The sequence below is a fragment of the Chrysochloris asiatica genome, unplaced genomic scaffold (assembly GCF_000296735.1).
Source record: "Chrysochloris asiatica unplaced genomic scaffold, ChrAsi1.0 scaffold00062, whole genome shotgun sequence".
NCBI classification, from domain to species: Eukaryota; Metazoa; Chordata; class Mammalia; order Afrosoricida; family Chrysochloridae; genus Chrysochloris; species Chrysochloris asiatica.
In genome coordinates, this window is record NW_006408580.1 from 2311322 (window position 1) to 2316574 (window position 5253).

At 38.5% G+C, this 5253-nt stretch overlaps 1 pseudogene; it reads right to left on the reverse strand.

Annotated features, from left to right (window-relative positions):
• Positions 1–2609, reverse strand: part of LOC102836712 — a 5489-nt pseudogene extending 2880 nt beyond the window's left edge.
• Positions 2610–5253: the final 2644 nt, after the last annotated feature.

Consider the following 5253-nt stretch of genomic DNA (forward strand, 5'->3'; position numbering starts at 1 on the left):
ACACATATATATGTATACATATATGAAGAAAAGTTTATTATCAAGGATATGGCTTACAATTGTAGAGTCCCAGGTCCCCAGAGAAAAGAGAGAGAACCTTCCCCACATGTCCATTATGTTGGAAACAGACCACACCCCCAAGGAAGCATCCCTTCAATTGACTGTTTACTCATAACCACACAATATAGAGTTAACTATGTCTGTATTAGGTTTCATCATCATGGGTATAAGCACATCTCAGCTGCTAAATCTGTGGAAATTCTGGCCTAGTAAAGTTGACACATAGCCCTAACAATTATAGTCCACCCTTGTCAACTTGAAACCTATAAACTATATATATAAGATCTAAATGAAGAAAATTGTAAAGTCATACTTGCATCTAACATGATATAACTAAATCACATACAACCAAAATACACTGGGCCCTATTTACATCTATAATTTCACAAATGAACAAAGCAAAAATATTTGATGCACACTTACAAAGCAAAACAAAAAATATATATTCATTTTAATGTCCATAGGGCACATTTTGCAAACCAGCTTCCTACTCGTAGGCACACAGTCTTACTCAGTCTATGGGCCTAGAATTCATAGTTGCTCTGTCTTTCCATGCCACCACCTCTGCTGCTACCTCTGCTGTCACCATTTTTCTATGCAGAGATGCCATGCTGTAGCCATGCTCTTCCTTTATGATGCTCCTGGAATCATCTGTTCCTGAAATGAAAGGTAACTTCCCCCCTTTTAGTTTATACATCTTGTACAATTAGTTTTGACAATCACAATTAATCCTACTAACAATTACAATTGAAGTAATAAAATCCTATCAGCATCATTCATCACCCCCTTTCACCAGTCCCATTTGAAAAAGAGGAAAACTAGCCAGTGGGGATTCTAATGCATCCCCTTTATTCTGAAACTAAGCTCATCCATGAAAGCTTGTCAGCCAGCTACTTCATGTCTTTATATTCCCCCCACCCATTTTTGATAGCCAATGTCTAAATTGCCCATCCCTATCAACATAGTGTGGACAGTGGGGGAAAAAGAGGAAGACCCCCCAACAAGATGGATTGGTACAGTGGCAGCATCAATGGGCTCAAATGTAGCAACTATGAGGTTGTCCCAAGATTGGGAAGTGTTTTGGTCTGTTGTGCACAGGGTCACTATGAGTTGGTATTAACTCGATGACACCTAACAACAGCAACAACATCAACATAGCACACAGTATTCCTTAATCTGAAGAATCTTCCATTCTGGTTGGAATTTTGAACAACTGCATCCATAGTAAAAAGTCCAGTCCAACAAATTATAGCAATTTATACTTGCTCACAGTATCAAACATCTTTATTCTCATCTGATCAGTTTTGGGTCAGCTCAGCTCTAGCCATCCAAGCTAAGTCAAATGGGTACCTGCTGCAAGTTTGGGGATTCACATACACCTCTCTGCATTTCAAATCATTTGGCCTTTTCACCCTCAGTCCTAGCCTCCAGGGGCTAGGTCAGTGCCTAGGGGCTCAGGAATTCACACAACTCCAGCCAACCTTCTCTTTTATCTCATCTCAAGGTCAACGGGTACCAATAGAACATGTCCAAACTCAGCCTATGTTTTCATTGCTGAATTTCCCCCTATTCCACTCACACATAGACCCAGGGGTCACCAACAAGCATATGGTTTGGGTTCCCTTTAACTTTCAGTCCTACAAGAAGCTTTTCTCTGATGGACAGACTTTCCTTGCCTTGATGCCTCCAAAATTCAAAATGCCAAACTGTGTGCTTTTTTTCCCCTGTGCTTGAGTCTCCTGTTCTCCCAGCAGTTCTGGATTGGTCTGCTTGTCTTTTCAAATGCAAATGTCCCAAACCTGAAGGTTGGGGTGTGTGGTGGGTTCAGGATTCCACCTAAAGTCCCATCCTCTACAAAGGCTTAAAACAAGAAGCCTATATTTTCTGGGCAAATTCTAACTCCCCTTTTAGCAAATCCAATTCAGTTTAGGCTGAAGGTGAGCTTACAGGTTCTTTGTAATCATCACACCCAATAATTATTTCTATCATACATGTATGCCTATTTTACAATAATAGGCAGGAGAAACCAATATCCAAAAGGCAGTCAAATACATAAACCGTTTTAAAACATTCAAGTTCAATCTTTTCTTCTACCTTGGACCAACCCCATTTGTATGCATATGGTCTTGATCCTCCATTGGGGTGGATTCCAGTATCCTACTCTGAGATTGGCTATTCTTTTTAACTAGTTGGGCATCTGCTCCAGGCAAGTGCAGAAGCTGTAGCTTTGCCCTTCACTTAAGTATTTTATCCCATGCCTATTCATTCTTTCTCTTATAAAACCTCATAATTTCATAGGTCTGGAGCCATTGAAATGAATCCTGCTCATAGAACCAACTGCTTAAAGCAATTGGGGACCATGTCTGACTTCCACAAGAGGGAAAAAGGACCAAACTCAATCAATCCAGGTCTGACTCCTATGAAGTGGAGGTCAGACATGTTTCCACCTTATATCAGTGCCTTTAAAATTAGTCAGACTTGAGAACCAATTTAGAAAACCCATTCTTAAGGTTTTGTTTCTCTAGAATCCTACTTTCTCATTACCACATGTTTTAAGCTAAGTTTTCTTGAGAAGCAAAACCAATAAAACATATATATGTATATATATATAATTTTTTGTTTTATTTCTTTATTTTTATCAAGGAAATTACTCACAATTGTAGAAGAAGAGAAAGAGAGAACCTTTCCTTTCCTGCTTGTCCATTATATGGGAGCAGATCATACCCCTAAGGAAACATCCTTCAATTGACTGGCTACTTATAGCCACTCATCATAGAGTTAACTACACCTGTATTAGGTTCTATCACCATGGGAATAAGCACATCTTAACTGCTAAACCTCTGGAAATACTGGCCTAGTCAAGTTGACACAAAACCCTAACCATGATAGATACTGAAGGAGGATGTCCAAGGTGCACTGAAAGCATTAGCAAAGAAAAAGGGTCTGGGAACTGATGGGATACAAATTGAAATATTTCAACAAACTGATGAAGCACTGGAAGCACTCACTCATCTATGCCAAGATATTAGGACAATTTAAAACACCACAATATTATTGCTGTTATCAAGATTCAGCTCTTTTTCTTGAATAAATAATACTTAGATTGTTGTAAGTCTTTAGTTTATTTCCAGAGTTCTGTAAAAGTTTATTTTTATGTTTTTACTAGTGTTTTTGTTGCTTTTATGGGGAGCAGATCTTTGGAGGTCCTTACTGTGCCATTTTAAAAGTCAAGGTTGAGAGAGGCGAGGCTTGATGGTTGATTAGGGAGAAGTGCCATGTAGACATCAGCCAGTAATAACACAGAATACCAGAGAATCAGGTTCAGGGGACAGTCCCAGAACTCTGAATTACATATAAAGGAATATTTAGAAGATTTGAAGGCTTACTGCTAGTGGGATTTGTAACAGAAGCAAGAAAAGTGGTGTTTTCTGATCTGTGACTGCCAGCAAGTACCAGAGCAGTCATCTTGGACATGACAGAGCTGATACAAGACCAGTAGAGCGCTCCCATTGCAGAGGTCTGACTGATCATCAGAGATGAAGGTGTGGACTTTTTTTTTCTGTTCATGTTTCCCTTGCTATCTATGCACCTCCACTCTGGTGACTAGAGGGGGTGCCTGAGCAAGTGTACATTCTCCTACTCCAGTACCCCTGGAGGGTTCTATTACACTTACACACAGATCTGCTCAGCAAAAAGCACTGGGCTCAGAAATGAGGAAGGCGGAGGAGTCAACAGGAACTGCTTAAAACAGAATGGTCTCCCAGAATGGCTCAAGCCAGCCAAGAGAGTGGCATTAAAGTCAAACTCATATTTTGCTATGGGTTTTGTAGGGTTTTTTTTTTTTTTTTGCAATTATTGAATGTAGTATCCAATCTGTTTTTTGTTTTTGCTGTTGTTTTGTTTTTTAATACCCCTTTTGCATTGGGGATGCTCTTTCTCTCCCCACATTACCCAAGAAGAGACAGCAATTGTGGTCATATAGCCAACCTACAATCACACCCTATAAAATCCCACTATCCAGACAAGAGCCAATACTAGCTGCTATATACCAGATAAGACAGAACACTTACTAAAGTTACTCTGAGTTGAGTAATAAGAAAAGTGAAAAGGGATGCCCATCTCCTGATCACATCTATCTGGAGGCAATCAGAAAGCTTAATAATACATCAATATGCATTCATCTAACTATTGAAAATACATCTAGTTATTGAAAATACCTAAGAAAAATGAAAGATATTGGCACATGTCCAGAAACAAGATAGAGCAGCTGAAACAAATGAGCTGGAGGTAGACCTAGACTACCCATTGGAAGGAGGGCAGGCTTTGAAACTGCCTGAGAAGAAATTCAGGAGCATGGTATTGAGGTATATCCAATTGCTCCACAAAGGGGTTGAAAAACATAAGGAAGAAGTCAGGAACATGCTACAGGAACAATGAAATAAGATAGAAATAGCATAGGAAACAAGTCAAAACCTGCAAAAAAAGGTCCAAATTATTAATGATAAAATATCAGAAATGGACAATACACTGAAAGGGCAAAGGACTATAATAGAAGAGATGGAAGCCAGAATGAGAGAACTGGAAGACAAATTTCTCAGTACTGCTAAGATAGAAGAACAAGCATAAAAAAAATCTGAAAAAAGTCTAAGATTCATGTGGGACAATGTGAAGAGGAATAACTAAAGAATTATTGGCATTCTGAAACAGGAAGAAACACACAGGTCCATAGAGGAGATAGTTGAAGAGCTTCTGAAATAAACTTTCTCTAACATCCTGAAAAATGAAAAGATAATCACTCAAGAAGCTCAACGAACCCTAGGAAAGATAGACCCTAAAAGAAAATCACCAAGACATGTCATAATCAAGCTCTCCAAAATCAAAGACAAGGAGAAAATCCTGAAAGCTGCTAGTAAAAAGAAAAGTGTTAGTTACAAAGGTACACAATATTAAACTCTGATATTTCAGCAGAAACCATGCAAGCAGGAAGGCAATGGGAAGACATAAATAAAACCCTGAAAGACAAAGAAAAAAACCCACCTATCAAGAATTGTCTACCCAGCAAAGCTGTCAATCAAAATAATTAAATAATTATTTATTTATCATTATTATAATTATAAGTAATTATAATTTAACTATGTAATAAAAATATCCCAGGATAAACAGAAGCTAAGGGACTTTGTCAAAGTCAACTTA